Here is an 18,199-nt window from a genome sequence, read left to right as displayed (position 1 = left end):
CACAGGCCCTGTGTTTGGCTCTGTGCTGGGTGTGAAAGGTTACAGATACTTTTCCAAAATTGTAATAGAATTATTGTTTTATTCTGATTAAGATAATACATACATAAAGGGATATAGATCAGAGTAAAAATCACCAGTAATCCCACAATCCAGAGATAACTCCTGTCAATATCTTGGTATAATTATTCCAGATGTTTTTCATGTATGTGTGTGAGGGATGGTGTCTTGTTAAAATAAGTTAAACATAAAATAAAATTTATAATTACTTTACTACCCTTTTAATGTTTTTAATGTTTATTTTTGAGAGAGAGAGAGAGTGAAAGCTGGGGAGGGGCAGAAAGTGAGGGAGACACAGTTTCTGAAGCAGACTCCAGGTTCTGAGCGGTCAGCACAGAGCCCAACGTGGGGCTCGAACTCACGGACTGCAAGATCATGACCTGAGCCTAAGTTGGATGCTTAACGGACTGAGACCCCCAGGCGCCCTTATTACCCTTTTTAATTTAACAATACATTGTGGACATCTTTTCATACTAATAAATATAGATTTTAAGAATGACACCTTTAAGGTTGCATACATTTGAACAAAAATACCATGACTATTCAACCACTCTTACATTAATTCCATCTTTTATGATTCTAAGCAATACACTGATGAAATATCCGTACTTGTACATGTCTATTTATTATCTAATGATTTCTTGTACATAAATTCTTAGAAGTGAAATTGGTGTGCTAATAATTATATTTAAGGTTTTGATATGAATTAAAAAATTTTTAAGTTTATTTATTTTGAGAGAGTGATAGAAGTGGGGAAGGGCAGAAAGAGAGGGAAAGAGAGAGACAGAGAGGGAGAGAGAGAGAATCCAAGCAGGCTCTGCACTGTTAGTGCAGAACCCACTATGGAACCTGGGACTCATGAACCGTGAGATAATGCCAAAACCAAGAGTCAGATACTTAACTGACGAAGTCACTCAGGTTCCCCTGAAATTTTTTTAATGTTTATTTATTTTTTTAGAGACAGAGCACAAATAGAGGAGGGGCAGAGAGAGGGAGACAGAGAATCCCAAGCAGTCTCTGAGATGTCAACACAGAGCCCGATGTGGGGCTCAAACTCACCAACTGCGAGATCATGAATTTGAGCCAAAGTCGGAAGCTTAACCAACTAAGTCACCAGGGTGCCTCCATATGAAGTATTAAAATTCCAGCCAGAAAATCATGCCTGTGCTGGGTAGTGTTGCCAGAGAAAATACAGGGTGTCCAATTAATTTGAATTCTAGAGAAACAGTGAATAGTTTTTTATATAAGAATGTCCCAAACGGGTGAGCTGGTTGTTTTTGGTTTGTTTTCGGTTTTGGTTTGTTTGGTCTTTTTTAGCTTAAAAAGAAAAAAATCAAAGAGGTAAAAATAAAAAGAATGTCCCAAATATTGCAAAATCATCTAAAATTCAAATTTAACTTTTGATCCTGTATTTTTACTTGCTCAATCTGACAACTCTAAGACGGGGTATAAATCTCAGTTCACAAATCCAGCAGGGGCTCTGCAGCTCCATGAGCAGGCAGGGAGCTCTGTGCCTCCGGTCTGGACACCTCGGTGCGCTCAACAGCCATTTCCTTCAAGGCCTGGCCACTTCCCTGGATGCAACCATCTAGTAGGATGTGAGTCCCTGCTCTTTTCTTATTGTTCACCTCTGACCTTTTTCCCCCCATGGATGTAAGGGAGGATTCTCTGCTTCCCGTATTGAATTAGCTTGAATTAGCTGCTAGGGCTGCTGTAATGAAGTATCACATGCTGGGTGGCTTAAACAACAGAAATTCATTTTCTTAGAATTCTGGAGACTAGAAGTCCATGATCAAGTGTCAGCAAGTTTGATATATGGTGAGATCTCTTGCCTAGTTTGCAAACTACTGCCTTCACACTGTGCTCTCATGTGACCCTCTGTTCATGAGAGAGAGAGAGAGAGAGTCTATACTTCTTTCTAGGACACCAATCCTACAGGACCTGGGTGCTACCTCTGTGACCTCATTTAAGCTTACATTAATTACTTCCTTGGGAGGCTCCATCTCCACATACAGCTACTCTGGGCATTAGGGCTTGAGCATATGGGTACTGGGAGGACACAAATATTCAGTCCATAACACATATCCTTCAAGGTGTTCTCCTCTTATTATTGCTTTCAAAGACTCCCAAGGAATTCAGACTTTTGAAAAACAAAACAAGCAACCTCTGCTTATGAATATAATAGCAAAATTTGTCATCAAATTTGTCATGAACTCAAAGGATTAAGGAAGAACTCCATTGAAAGATTTGTAACCTTGGGGCGCCTGGGTGGCTCAGTCGGTTGGGCGTCCGACTTCAGCTCAGGTCATGATCTCACGGTTCGTGGGTTCGAGCCCTGCGTCGGGCTCTGTGCTGACAGCTAGCTCAGAGCCTGGAGACTATTTCAGATTCTGTGTCTCCCTCTCTGACCCTCCCCTGCTCATGCTATCTCTCTCTCTCTCTCAGAAATAAATAAAAAAGCATTAAAAAAAGAGATTTGTAATCTTAATAAATTGAATATTTATTTATCAAAGCAATGCATCTTCTAAATAAAATTTTTTTGGCACACAAAAGCCATTTTGTGGAAACATAAAATATGCACCATATCACCATATCTCTATCTATCTATCTATCTATCTATCTATCTATCATCTATCTATCTACCTACCTATAATCTCTCTATCTCTATATACTGGAAGTATATTAATAACAGCATTGGTCATAGCTACCAGCTACCAGTGACTATGTCTTATATGAGTATTATCTTAAATTCTCACAGTATAAGGCAGCTTGGGTTATTGTTTTCATTCATTAGATGAGGCCACCAAGTAAGTAACTGGGGCAAGACTGTGGCACTCCGAATGCAATATGTTGTTTATGGTTTTTTTTTTTTTTCTGTATAGAAGGGGTATGTGTGATGTTCAGTTTCTCTTTTATAGTTTTCTATGGGCCCTTCTTGCTGGAGCAAGGTGAATGAGGGTATATTTTTCTAGGACTAGAAAAAATTATTTCCATCTTGAAGAATGATAAGGGTTTGTTATAGAAATTAAGAGAGAAACAGTTAGAAGAAATCACCAGCTCTATATGAGAGTGTTTATGGCACCCAACCAGCTCTGAATGTTCTTCTTGGGCTGTTGATTTGATGGGTATTAAAAGGTACCTTATTTAATTGGTATTTTGTTGGTGATTATAATGTACACATGTGCTCTTAAAGGTAATGGTGAACACTAAAACCATGGGTGTCCTGACAGTTTCACTGTGGATGTCTGAAACATAAACTGTAGCCCTAAACTTGTTGCGTGCCCCTTCTCTACCTTTCTGGGAATGCACAGGGCTTTGGTGATATACCCCAGAGGAGCAAAAAATTTTAACAAGTTCAAGAGTTCAAGGAATGCTAAATTCCACATCATTCAGAGAAATGACAGAGTGTTTGGGAGAAGAGCTGTTGAGCCTAACTCTGTAAACAGTGAATATAGAGATGAGATTGAGACAGTCAGTGGGCCCAGCAAGAGGCAGGATCATCCAGATTCTGGTCCTAACCTTCCCCTGCTGATGTGGCCTGGCCAAGCTTTGGGGAGGGCAGGCCATTTGGAAACTGACCCTCGCTAGCTATTTCCAGAGACTGATTTTGGGGGCAAAGGGGGAGGGTCTTTTGAAAAACACCTGCATGGAGAATTTTTAAATGTTTATTTGTTTTTAAGAGAGAGAGAGAGAGAGAGGGAGAGAGAGAGAGAGAGAGAGCAAGCGAGCGAGCATGAGCAGGGGAGGGGCAGAGAGAGAGGGAGACACAGACTCTGAGGCAGGCTCCAGGCTCTCAGCTGTCAGCACAGAGCCCTACCAGGGACTCAAACCCAGGAAGTGCAAGATTATGACCTGAGCCAAAGTCAGATGCTTAAGCAACTGAGCCACCCACACACCATGAAAAAGGATTAAATTAATCTTGTTTTACTCAGCAAAGGGTTAAGTGAGTATTGGATTATCAGATAGTCTCCATTTGCACAGGAACTATAAACAAGTAATGTTCAACATTATATGTTGACCACCCCCTCATGCCCTGTCTTATTCTAGATTAAGAGTTTTGTGCTCTAGCTGACAAATGGTCATTCTCAGGATGGTCCTGTAAGCTAGCTAATGTCCCCATCTTTCTTGCACAGTAAAGGATGTGTAAGGATTTGGCTACAACACGAAGCATACCTGTTAAACTTCATGGAGCTGAGACAAGAGAAAGATCATCAGGTTTACCTAAAGTGCTGAATCTTTAGCTTTAATCAGATGTTTACCAGAATTCAGCCCTTTGAATCTGTATTAAATTATGAAGGAAGATAACACATTTAAAGATCATATGTGAAGGCTAGAAATGTATCATGGATGATAATCTCTAAACGGCAAGGTGTAAAGGGTTTTATGATATGTAAGCTCTCCAGGATAGAAACCCCATAAAACATACAATCTTTTGCACATATTATGTTCATGCATATTTTGAGAAATTTTGTGTAAAGATGGAAACTGGAAAAATAGAGAGGAGTGAGTGGCAGGCCTTCCAAATAAGTAAGTAAGTAAGTAAGTAAGTATGCAGTCTTGAAGATCTAGAATTTTATGCCAGAGATGAGACTGGTGAATAAATGTTATTCAAACCTAAGCAATACATACTGATTGTTGCAGGAGTAAAAGGTGGTGTTTCAACAGATTCAGTACGTATCTATTAAGTTTCTACTATGTACTAAGCAATGGGGATATAATGATAAATGAAATAGAGGATTTCCTCCTTTAGTGGAGAGCCTGTGAGTATGTGTGTGCCTGTGTGTGTGTGTGTGTGTGTGTGTGTGTGTGTGTTGATGGTGCTGTGGATGCAGATACTAATCTAGTATGCCCAAATATAAAAGTCCAACTGAGACGAGTGTTACCAAGTACTGCTTTTTACCTAGCTGTGCTATAAAAGCTTAAAATAGGAGGATTTGACCTAGTGACATTGTTGCTGATATTTGAATGATGAGCAGAAGGTTAAATAAGCAAAAGTTCTAGAAACAGCATTCTAGGCAGAGTTAACAGCATGCACAAAGGTCCTGTCATGGGGGAAAAAATGAGGAGTATGAGAGACTGCGGTGGCAAGGGAAGGGATAAGCAAGCGAGATGGAAGGTTAAGAGCTTTATCTTTAGTGGGGGGAACAATGGGACTCTGTGGGAATGTTTAAAGCAGGTGACGATGGAGTGATGTGGTCACATTTGTATTTGAAAATATCAGCCTGGCCACAGTGTAATGGGCTGGATGACTGGATGGATGCAGGTGCCCATTGTTAAACTTCTGCAGTGTCCAGATGGAAGACAACACTAGGGTAATAGAGATGGGGGTGGAAGGTGAAGGCATTGGAGATCCATGAAGGAAGTAAGAGCTTTGGGACATGTGGATGAATTAGAGGCATTAGTTAAAAAGAAAGGTGGATAAGAAGAAGAGGGTAGCTTCTAGGATTAATAATACAAAAGTGTAGGGAATCCCGTAGTCGCTTACTTTTGGTATCAAAATGAAATATTATTTGGGAATGTGTGTAGGAGGTAAAAGCAGTGAGCATACTTAAAAACCATTTTAGTTTTTATTAAAGTAATATATGTACATGGTTTAAAAAGCCAAATAATGCTATATGGCTTCTGAGAAACCCACAACCTCTGCCTCTCTCTTTACCATGAATCTGAGTCCTCAGAGGCAACTACATTCAATAATTTTAACAGTTTGTTTCTGCTATTTACGTTTATTTTTCTCAGTAAATGCTTACATTGCTGTACCTTGAATTCTTTTTTCATTTTTTTTTTTTTAATTTCTAAGAGAGAGAGAGAGAGAGCGAGCAGGGAAGGGCCAGAGAGAGAGGGAGATACAGAATCTGAAATAGGCTCCAGGCTCTGAGCTGGCTGTCAGCACAGAGCCTGACGCAGGGCTCCAACCCACAAACTGTGAGATCATGACCTGAGCCGAAGTCGGACACAACCGACAGAGCCACCCAGGCACCCCGAATTCTTTTTTCATTTAACAAATATTTGTAAAGCTCCTGCTGTGTGCCCCCATCACTGTTCTAGACATGGATACAATAGTGAACAAATCAGTTTGTGAAAATTTGCATGCCTAAAAACACCTTCATTCAATTCTTAGACTTGGTTAATGATTGTATGGATATAAAATTCCAGGATGGACATCATTTTTCTTTGGAATTTTCAAGGCCTTGTTCCACTGTTTACAAATTTCCAATCTTGCAGTGAGAAGTCAATGATTTTCTGATTTCTTTGCATGTGACATTTTTTCCTCTGGAAGTTGTTAACATGTTGCCTTTATCCCTGGTATTTTTTAGTGATTTGCTGTGTACCTTGGTATGCATGAATCGGGCCTTCGGCTACTCAATAAAACAGGGGACACCCATTACATTTGAATTTCAGATAGTAATTTTTGCAATATTTGGGGGCATATTTTTTCTAAAAGATTGCTTGCTGTTTATCTGAAATTCAAATTTAACCAAGTGTCCTTTCTGTTGTTTTTGCTTGTTTTTGTTTTTTCTTTTCTACATCTAACAATCTTAAAACTTGAGCTTTTCAATCTGGAGACTCATTTCTTCAGGTTAAGGACATTTTCATGTACCATTTATTTTTCTCTAAATTAAAATATTAGTCTAGGCTTTAAAAGATACGTTATTTCAAAAGGCTTATAACCAAAATTAGCAGTCTCTGCCCCCACTCCTCCGTATCCCTGTTTTGTACTTCCCAGAAGCAAATCACTTTCAACTCTTTAGCTTTTTATTCTAGATTTGCATTTCTAGACTGTATTTCTCAATAATGCACTTACATTTCCCCCCTCACACTTCTTCTTCTTCTTTTTTATTTTAGAGAGAGCGAGAGAGTACGTGGGGGAGAGGGGCAGAGAGAGAAACAGATCTTGGGTAGGCTCCATGCCCAATGCAGAGCATGACATGGGGCTTGATCCCATGATCCTGGGATCATGGCCTGAGCCAAAATCAAGAATAGGAAGCTCAACCAACTGAGCCAGCCAGACGCCTCTTCCCTTATTTTTTAAGTCTTGGAAAAATTGACTTCCTTTTATGGATGATAAGGATTTTTCTTTCTTACACCATCTCCATTACTGTGCACAAGGTAGACACACACCTTCTCAACCCTCTGTGGGATGTGGCATAATGTTTATTTGCTCAGTATGCTCTTTTGCCTTATTATGACTGTGAATATTATTTCTCCTTGAGCCAAGTAGTACCCCAGGTATAACCACGTCTCCCTTCTTGTGCTTTTTATTTTCCTCCAGAGCTACTAAGTATCTATTTTGTTGCTTAATTTTCTATACACCTGTCACAATTTGACATCCAAAAGGAGAGTGGGGCTCAGCAAACTTCCCACCAGCTATGTAGATATCCCCTTTTTTATCTGCAGAGACACCAGCTTTCACCTTCATTTTGACTGCCTGGGGCCCTTCTACCCTCCTGCTGCTGTCTGGTGTAGGTCTGTTGCATACCTTCTGTCCCAGGACACCCCCTCATTTTCACCCAGGGATTCACTTTATGCCTCTGTTATGGTAGTCTCCTGATTACATGAGTTAGTATTTTAGGCTGCAAATCATCTCCATTGTTTTCTAGTCTCTAGATTTGGTAGAATCTGATCCCGTCCCAATTCCTAAATTTCATGATGCTGTGCCTTGATGTAGGTATATTTTTATCCATTTTCATGGGTGTTCAGTGGACATTCTGGCCTTGGAAATGCCTGTTTTTCAGTTCTTGAACATTTTAAAATTATGTCTTTGATGATTTTCTTCCGTTCCAGTTTTGTCTGTTCTCTTTTTCCAGAACTCCTATAAAACCGACTTTGGATCTCCTGACTGGTTCTTAAATTTCTTTACTCTAAGGAAAATCACTCCTCTGTGTCTCCTCTGCTCTTATACTACACTCACAGCACTACTGACCACAAAATATGTGTGTTGGACTGGGTCTCCCAATCCGGGCAGCTCTCAGATTCTGTGGTCACCAGCTGGGTGTCCTGTAATTCAACTCAATTCTGACACTATAAGTGGAGACAGTATCAGATTCCGAGGATAAAGCTTGAGTTCCACATGTTAGACATCAGTAGAAGGTCCAGGGTGCTACTTGTGCTTCTAAAGACTGGCTATAAATTAGACAGTATTCCCTCTTCTGGTTCAATTAATTTGTTAGAGCAGCTCACAGAACTCAGGAAAACCATTTACTTATGAGATTATCAACTTATTATAAAAGGATATAACTCAGAACAGCCAGATGGAAGAGATGCAGAGGGCACGATTGGGAAAGGACATCCATCCTCTCTGCAGGTGCCATTCTTCTAGCACCTCTAGGGGTTCACCAACCTGGAGGTTCTCTGAACCCTGTTCTTTTGAGGTTTTCTGGAGGCTTCATTACATAAGCAGTGGTGGAGTATATCATTGGCCATTGGTGATCCATTTAACCTGCAGCCCTCCCTTTTCCCAGGAGGTCTGTGGGTGGTATAGAGGGAGGGGGAGGTGGAATGGAAAGTTCCAACCCTCTAATTCTGGTTGGTTCCTCTGGCAACCAGCCCCCATCCTTAAGGGCATTTCAAAAGTTGCTGCACTCATGTAAACTCAGGTGTGGTTCAGAGGGGCTTGTAAAGGATACCCATTTGACCTTTGTGGTTCTGAAGCTATTTCAGAAGCTGAGGACAGAAACAAAGTATTATAACAATAGATGCTCCTATTGTTCTAATTGTTCTGATCATTTAGGAAATTACATGGGATTTGGCAGCTGTCACCCAGGAACCATTGACAAAGACCAAAATATGTATTTCTTATGAATCACAGTATCACACTTACTTTACTCTTTTCCTTTATACTTTTTGGGAGATTTCCTTAAATTTATATCTTCTAGACCTATTTCAGTTTTATTTTGGCTATGTTAAAAAGAAAATCAGGCCAGAGATGGAGTCATTTGCCCTTGGGACAACCTCTCCAAGAGTGAATTTTAAGCCAATTAACCTGGAAATTTCTGGTCAGCACTAGCTAGGCAATCGATCTGTCACCTGGGGAAGATAAGATAATCTGCATAATAAGGCCCCCTAGGGGAAAAGGGACCTTGCCTGAAACAATCCTTCCTCCCTCCCTCCCTCCCTCACTTCCTTCCTTCCTTCCTTCTTCCTTCCTTCCTTCCTTCCTTCCTTCCTTCCTTCCTTCCTTCTTTCCTTCCTTTCTTTTCTTCTTTCCTAATAACTTTCTTGCCCACCCTTTCCTATAAAAATCTGCTATTTGGGGGGCACAGGGGTGGCTCAGTTCTTTAAGCCTACAACTCTTGATTTCAGCTCAGGTCTTGATATCATGGTTTATGAGTTTCAGCCCTGAGTCGGGCTACATACCCATAGTACAGAGCCTGCTTGGAATTCCCTCTCCCTCTTTCTTTGCCTTTCCCCCACTCTCTCTCTTCTGTCTGTCCCTGTCTCTCAAAATAAATAAATAAACTTTTAAAAATCTGCCATTTTGTACTACTCAGAGCTCTCCTTTACTTGTTGGATGGGATGCTGCCTGATTCATGAATCATGTAACAAAGCTGGTTAGATCTTTAAATTAAGCTGAATTTTTTTAAACAGCTATTATAATTTAAATTTCCTGGAATTATTTTCTTCTTGGACAGTTCTTTCTTTATAGCCATCTATTCTTGTTTAATATTTAAAAAAATATTTATCTGAGGATTTCCAATATTTTTGAAGTTTTTTTTTTCTTTGCTTCTGGCATGTTCTGTTTCCTCTGAATTTGTCTGTTTTGGTCTGCTCAAGACTTTCCTCAGATGTTTGTGATTTGAGGATATCTGTTTATTTTCAGAAATGAGGTGTGAAGGGGCTACAGAGGCTCTGTGACCGTGGGGCTTGTTGAATGGTGATTTCATGGCAGGGTGATGATGTAGCTGGGACCATGCCATCTTTTGGGGGATACCCAGGTATCCATGCCTATATGCAAGACATAGGAAGAAATTCTCCAGTTGTCTGCCTTGATATTCTGGTAGCAAAACAGAGGAGGTGGTAGACAATTTTCACACTTTGCATGTAGACACTCATGTCACATGTAACCCCCCCTACTTTCAGTATGTGCTTTCTGCCTTACATGGTACCAAGTGACCTTGAATCCAGGGCTGTCAGGTTTAGTTTCTTCTCAAACTTCTCTTTGATGGGGTAGCAGGTGGATAAATGGCTTTATGGGACTGGGGAGGAGACCTGGTATGTCTAACTGTAACCAATTTTTAGCTCTCCCCCTTGACCCTGTTTCTAAGGTGTTGAGTGCTACCAGATTTCGAGCCTCCGTGGATTCCCTGGGAGCAAATCTGCACGTCTCACTGACCCTCATCTGCAGGCACTCAGGTTTCAAATCTTACCCTTCTCCTAAGTCCAGTGCTATTCCTCCATCGGTTTCCTGTCATCCATAGACTGGCTTTTACATATATATGATCCACTATCTTGACTTTTTGTCTTTGTAACTTTACCCCCTTGTTTAAAAATTCCCCTCACAGTGTTGCAGGATTTTTTTTTTTTTTACTTCAATACCCAGGATTCATTATATTGCTTCGAAGAATGAAGAGGTGGACACAAAATGAGCAGCAGGCAAATTTTATTAGAGTCTAAGACCAGAAAGCAAGAATAGTATGAGAGCTCTCTTTGCAAAGAGGGGACATTTGAAAGTGAATGTCCACAGCTATAGACACCTTGTTTCATAAGGTTCTGGCCCTCCCAGCCCTGCCCCTTGTGCCTTCCTAGGACCTTCCCTTATTGGCTGAATAACTCTAGGTGCTGGGTTGTCCATTCCTGATTGGCTCAACTCCATTGTATGAGAGGTGGTCCATGGCCATATCATTCCTTGTGGGTCATACGTTTTATGGTCTACTACTTATTTTTAGTTAGGTCTTTTGTCAAATTCCTGAGGGAAACCAGAGGGGGAGTGGGTAGTGTCTGTTACCTTGTTAAGAGGAAACTTATGCCTGAGGGGGTTTGCTGTGGTCAGACACTCCAAGCATTTTTCCAAAACACGTGTCTTTCCCACCAGGGATCTCAGGTCTTAATTTTTCCTTCTTTGCCTACTGAATCCTATCTTTTCCTATCATAATATGAGTGCTTGGCTGGCTCAGCTGGTTAAGCATCTGATTTGATTTCAGCTGAAATCATGTTCTCATGGTTCTCGTGAGCTCAAGCCCTGCATCGGGCTCTACGCTGCCAGCGTGGAGACTGCTTGGGATATTCTCCTTCTCTCTCTGACCCTCCCCTGCTCTCTCTCAAAATAAGTAAAAATAAACATTAAAAAAAAAGGGTTAAAAAAATAAAAATTTCCCTCACACTTATGTTAGTAGGTTTCAAGAGGAAAAAAAAAAACCCATGTTTTTAATCTGCCATTTTTAACTCTAGGTCAGATGATTTCTCAATGATGCGTTCTTTGGGCTGATGTGAAAAGTGTGGTGAATTCCCTGAAAACATGTGAAGAGTTGTAGGTGAAGGGCAGCCTTGGGGTAAAGGCCACAGTGTATAATGTTTGGGGTAAAGGCCACAGTGTATAATTTACATTCATATCAGGAGAACTGAACCTAACACAGACCCTTGGCATTTGGAAGTTGATACAACCCTAAATTAGAATGCAGAAGTGCTTGTATAGGCTTCTTCCCAATCATAAGTGTGTGAGAAAAGCAAACATTTTCTGTTCTTGGTGCACTGGGCTGGCTTAGCCAGTGGAGCGTGTGACTCTTGATCTTGGAGTCATGAGTTCAAGGCCCACATTGAGTGTAGATATTACTTAAAAAATAAATAAACTTAAAAAAAAAGATGTTTTCTGGGGCACCTGGGTGGCTCGGTTGGCTAAGTGTCCGACTTTGGTACAGGTCATGATCTCACGGTCTGTGAGTTCAAGCCCCGCACTGGGCTTTGTGCTGACAGCTCAGAGCCTGGAGACTGCTTCACATTCTTTGCCTCTCTCTCTCCGCCCCTCCCCTGCTAGTCCTCTGTATCTCTCTCTCTCTCTCAAAAAAAAAAAAAAAAAAAAAACCATTAAAAAAGTTTTCTGTTCTCTTCCCTTTGAAACAAAACACCATATTTTTACCATTTGCTAAAATACTATCTCTCACTTGATGACCACTGGAACATCACAAAGAAACAAAGCTTTTCAGCCCCTTGACAGCGGTTATCATATAGACGCCCCTCCTGAAAAGTACGTGGGCGCAGGTGTTATGAGGCTGACGCCATGTGGTTGACGACACTTAGCTATGAGGTGAGTTGCTGTGTGCCCAGAACAGCAGGCTGACAGTCCGCTTTTGGGTCGCATTTGTGCTTTACTAAAGTTACAGTAACTCCATGTTAGGAACCTCTGGGCTTGTTCCCAAATAATTGAAATTACAAGTATCAAGTAGGAGGAGGCTACTCCACAGGCCCAATAATATTTACTGGCATTTTGTTTAAGGCTTATCTTTTCCAAAGTGGTTTCACTAACATCTGGTCCCTGTGGTAGCCCTAAGAGGCTTGGAACACACCTCATCATGGCCATCCTTGCAGAAATGGAAGTTGCAAGAAATTGTTGGTTTGTTTGTGTTTAGCCAAAATCTGGCCTGCTCTTGAAGTGTCTGGTGGTCATAGACACGTGCACATGACATCAGGAGGGTAAGCAAGGGGTCTTGTTTTCTTTGCCCAGGGCATGGTAGAGGTGACCTGGAACATAGGACTGTGTGTTCCAGATCTCACATACTTTCCAATAGAAAAACATTACACATGATGTGGTGTGGGACAGACCATAAAGGCAGCAGGAAATCAGGGAAGAGAGAGATCAATCATGTTGGGTTGGCCAGACAGGTTCATGAAGGTAGTGAGTGGGGCTGGGCTGGACCTGCAGGGAAGGTAGGATTGAGGAATGTTACAGGGGGTGGTGGGGTTGGGGGGAAATAAGAGATCCCCATGGGTGGGGCAAGGGAGTAGCCAGGCCGAAACCAGACCTTTTTCAAGGAGGGAAGGATGCATCTGGTGTATGCATGCTGAGGGTCTGAGATGAGCCCCTGGGACCCAGGTGGATGGTGCAGAGCATTAGAAAGAAGGGAACCCAGCTGAGTAGATTGTATGAGGCTTCCTTTTACAGGGCCTTGGGGTTGGGCACATTGCTTGGACTTGATTCATGGAGGACTTTGGGACCATTAAAGGCAGAGAATTAGTGACTGAGCATCTAAAGACAACTTTTGCAGGAGTGGATTCAGGTTGAGTATGCTGAGCAGGGGCCATTCTGGGGTGGGAGGTATGGTTTGAGTGAACCTGAGAGCCTGGAAAGAGAGGCCAGCTGAGGGACCACCATGCGCATGCCAGAGGAGCCAAGGAAAGGCTGGAGCTCCTTCCCAGGTTTCCTGGTTCCATTCATCCTGCAGCTCACCCTCATATCCCTAACTGCACTTCCTTTTGTTCTGGTTCTCCCTGGCAGGGAAAAGGCTGGCACAGTTGTCCAAACAAGGAGACCTGCACGTACATTTCTGGTAGCAGCTGGACAGAGAGGGCCTGGACCCCCCAACTTCTCAGGAAGACGAGACCCCCTCCTTGGATCATGCGGCCTGACATCTCTCCAGTGGCCTCCCACAAGCAGTGACCAGATTAGAAAAAGCTGAGACCAGACCTGCCAGGATTAAAGATGGGGCCCAGGATGTTGGGGTGAGGCTGTGAGGGGAAGGTGAAAGGTGGTGGGGTGGGCAAAAAAAGAGCATGTATGGGGAGGTCAGGGTCAAGGGATGCCAGAAAGTGCATGGCTGTGCTACAGACCCACCCAGGAAAAGGGTGACCATGAAGACTAACAAATAAATATATGGCAAAGTCTCAGGGGCTGTGTGTTTTGCTGCATAAAAAAAAAAATCAACAGTTAAGGAGACAAGTCAAGTAGTCATAACAAAAGCAGACAGGTAACCAAGATGCCAGGATACCTGGGCAGCTTCCAGGTGCCACACATAGGTGATCAGAAAAGGTGCTTGAATACAAAGGTGCATCAACCCCACTGTGGACAGGGGACATTCTCCAAGAAGGCAATCTATGGGCTAGGAGTTGTTTGCCTCTTATATATACATGCCTATGGGCAAATGTCAAGGTCAGTGTTATATTTCCCATGGCTTTCCTAGGACCCAGATGATGCTGTATGCAGGGTCTCCTAGGAGCAGGAAAGACTTCTTTCTGGTATGTGACCCACATTGCTCTTCTTGTCATGGCATGTCCTCAAAGGAAGGAGAGAAAGATTACTTCTGGAAGGTTCCTCCTTCTTGCCCACATACTTCTCCCTCCAGCTTCCTTCTAGGTGCTCTAGAGGGGGAAATTCCTTCTGGTTGTCACTCTTCCAAGTATGTTTTTCTCTTGGTGAACAAATACCTGAGACTGATTTTTCCCTCTGAATTTACTTTCCTAATTAAGTGTGGCTGGAGTTACAGTTTGCTATAATGCCTGGACCCTCCCAGTTATGTTCTGAATGTGGGACTTTGTTACCATAGCTGTGGAAATCTCTACAGCAGGGACCATATTTTTAACCATGTGCCCATCCGATGTCTAACAGAGCGCCTGACACAGAATTGTCACTCATAAAATGTCTGGTCAATGAGTAAGTGAGGATATGAGTGATTGAGACGTTGATTCTAATTAACACATAAAGTTAAAACACTTATATATAAATCATCAAAGACTCACATATTGTTTAATACAAGTGAAGATATTGTCAAGCCTCTCTGCAGGACACACATGTACATGCGCACACACACGTGTACACGTCCTTTTCCCTCCTAGGCTTCTCTTCCTACTAGAGAAGCCCTATAATGCTGACATTTCTTGTGAAGGTCTTTCTCCCAAGCTGTGTCTACCATTTGCTTGATCCTTCATTCAATAAGTGTCCCTTGAGTGCTTCTATGCCAGGCCAATGAATAAAAACAAGAATCCATGTACTCATGAAGGTTAGGTTCTGGTGTGGGGACACAGGCAATGGATACAATAAATCACCATAGTGTTTGCTAGGTGAGCATGAAGGTAATAGAAGATAATCAAGAAAGGGGGTTATGGAATACAGTGTGGGGTAGGGATAGAGATCAGCTTAAAATTGGTTTGACAAGGGAAGCCTGACCTAGAAGGTAATGTTTAAGTCAAGAGCAGAGAAGGTCAAGGGGTGAACCATGAAGGTAACTAGGGGAAACATTCTAGGTAGAGGGGAGAGCCAGTACAAAGGCCCTGAGCATCCCTGGCATGCTCTAAGAACACAAAGAGGCCAGTGTGCCCTCCACTGTGGTTGGAGGACAGTGGGAAAGCAGGAGAGGAGCAAGACATGAAGCCTGAAAGAGCTGGGTGGCCAACCAGGCAGGGTCTCACAGGCTCCTGAAAGGACATTGCTTGTACTCCAAGGGAAGTCCTTTCCCCAGGGTTCTGAGCACAGAATCAATAGGATTTTAACAGAGTTAGGAGGTTGTTCGAATAGTCTAGGGGAGAGCTGATGGCACATTGGGCCGCTGTCAGCAGTGGGGATGATGACTAAAGGAATTGGATGAAAGGGTGTGCGAGAAAGAGAGAAGCAAGGATGACTCCAGGTTTGGGGGTTCCAAGGGGTGTGTGGAGGAAAGGGAAGACATGGAGGCTGGACCATTCTTACTGGCTGCTGCTGGAGGCCTGGGCATCCCCTCCCAGAAGCTGGCCGGTGGGATGACGCTTATCCAGGCAAGCAAGCTATGCACCCAGCTCCACCCCAACTTCAGCTCCTCTCCAGGAAGCCAGTGGGAGAGCCACAGCTGTTGTCATTCCTGCCTCACTCTCTTCCTGACCCCACGTCTGAGATGAGCCACATCTGAGCTCCCTGATGCATTCTCAGTCTCTCGATCTCCCCGCTCCACACACCCACTCCCTGATTTTATTCAATGCCCTCTGCACGTTCCTCACTCTCCCTGCTCAAACAAGAGCAGAGCAGTCTGCTTTCTAGCCAAGTGACAGAACACTAACAGCAGAGTGCCCTTGGACCAGGAGACTGCCACCCAAGTCTATGGCCACACAGATAGATTGTCTGAAAGGTTCTCTTTCAACTCAGACCATTCCTGGGGAAATTGGGGACATGACTGACAATGGCCCCAGCTGGGAAATGAACAGGCAAGTTGTTGTCACATCCTGGTGGAAACCAGACCTGTAAGCAGGAGGCCAAAATACCCTGGAGCAGATACAATGAGGAAGAAAATGGTGGGGTACATGGAATGGGCCAGGAGAACCCCAAATCAGCCTGAGAAAAGAAGAAACATCAGTGGAAGGCTGAGAAGACTTTGAGTATGGCTCCCAAGGAGGTACCATGGAGGCCGTATCCAGAATAGAAAAGGAAGATTGCCACCCCTTGCATTATAAGCAGGAGGCCTAATCTCACAGGCTGCTCTCAGACGTCCCTGCTCCCTGCCATCTGACTGCCCGTGGAATGCACCATTCTAAGGTGGTTACTGTCTTTGTTTTAGGTAAGGTACCAGGCCACTTTTAGGTGCCTTAAGCTACTATCAGATGGATTTTGCTTTTTGAACTCAGATGGGCTGGCTGAAGACCAGGGAGCTCAGTGGACCACAGAAGGAATGGTGTTGTGGGGAATCTCTGTTCGTCTGCTCAAGTTTGTGATGGCCACAACATGTTAGAGTGGAAAGAGTTTCGGGCTGAGACTCTGGAGACCTGGGGCCTGTCCTAAACTTATTATGTGATACACATTAAGACCTTTCACCTTTTTATCCCTGAGTCCTCCATTTCATCTGAAAAATGGACAACTAGATGAAATGATCTCCAATATCTCTTCCCATGTAGTAATTTCAAGATGTTTAACTCCATCGTGTGCACGATTCTGATTCCAATTATAATGTGTGGGGATTTTCCAACATCACCAGGCAATTGTTCAACACCAGCAGGGTGTCCTACAATTCATCTCATTCTGACACTGTCTATCTGGAGGAAGCCTCAGATCCCTCAGGCTGAGGGCTCAGTCCCACATGACTGCCACCTCCACCCACTTCAGACCCCAACCACAAGTCTGGGTTGCAACCTGTGCTTCCGACTAGCCAGTTTCTACAACATCCTCCTTGGGTTCCAGTAACTTGTTAGAGCATCTCACCGAAGTCAAAGAAGTATTTTATTTGCAAGATTACTGGTTTACTATAAAAGCCTGTAATTCAGGAACAACCAGAGGAAGAGATATAGAGAGCAAAGTATGGAGTAAGGGGAATGGGTCTTCCATGCTTGCCCTGGGTTCACCAACTCTGCCCAATCTCCATGTGGTCACCTCTCCAGAAGTTCTTCAAACATTTTTTTAAATGTTTTATTTATTTCTGAGAGAGAGAGAGAGAGAGAGAGAGACAGCATGAGCAGGGGAAGGTCAGAGAGAGAGGGAGACACAGAATCTGAAGCAGGTTCCAGGCTTTGAGCTAGCTGTCAGTACAGAGCCTGATGCGGGGCTCAAACCCACGAACTGTGAGATCATGACCTGAGCTGAAGTCAGACGCTTAACTGACTGAGCCACCCAGGTGCCCCAACCTCTCCAGAAGTTCTATGTACCCTTTATGGAGGCCTTATTCCATAGGCATGGTTGGTCAAATCATTGGCTGTTGGCAATTGATTCGACCTCCAGCATCTCTCTCCTCCCCAGAGGTCAGAAGGGAGGTGCTGAAAGTTCCAACCTTCCAATCACATGGTGGTTTCTCCTGGCCACTAGCCCCCATCCTTAGGTACAGTCCAGAAATTGCCTAGTTAACATAACAAAGACACCTTGATAGCTCTCATCACTTAGGAAATTCCAAGAGTTTTTGGAGTTCTGCACCAGAAACAGGATGAAGACGAAATATATATTTCTTTTTGTAAATCACAATATGACAATGTGGATAACCAAGTGCAAACTAATTTTCAGGTACATGATGAAAAATGAAAGCCCTCTCCCTTTCCTTAGGGAAATTTGTGTTCATTCAATTCTTACAAGGCTTCTATATTCAGTGGCAGTCAGTTATAATAGTCATGTGATTTTGGCTCTTAGCAAAATTATTCTGATATCTGTGTAATAATGGCAAGGTTATGGATTACCTATGCCATAGTGTTGTTAAGATAAAATGAGCTGGTGTATAAGCAGAGTGTTTAGAACTGTGTCAGGCCTGCAGGAAGCACGTCTAAGTGTTAACCG

General features: G+C 42.9%; 1 protein-coding gene across 1 annotated transcript in view; it reads left to right on the top strand.

The window, feature by feature from the left end:
- KCNA6 (potassium voltage-gated channel subfamily A member 6) overlaps positions 1-13,872 on the top strand; it is a 44,882-nt gene extending 31,010 nt beyond the window's left edge. Inside the window, exon 2 of the mRNA XM_077759151.1 lies at positions 13,484-13,872. The gene's annotated coding sequence lies outside the window, so the exon portion shown is untranslated. The remainder of the gene's footprint in view (positions 1-13,483) is intronic.
- The last annotated feature ends 4,327 nt before the right edge of the window (positions 13,873-18,199 follow it).

This window comes from Crocuta crocuta, unplaced genomic scaffold, assembly GCF_008692635.1.
Source record: "Crocuta crocuta isolate KB4526 unplaced genomic scaffold, BGI_CrCroc_1.0 scaffold72, whole genome shotgun sequence".
In the NCBI taxonomy this organism is placed as follows: domain Eukaryota; kingdom Metazoa; phylum Chordata; class Mammalia; order Carnivora; family Hyaenidae; genus Crocuta; species Crocuta crocuta.
This window is presented reverse-complemented; position numbering and strand designations above follow the sequence as displayed.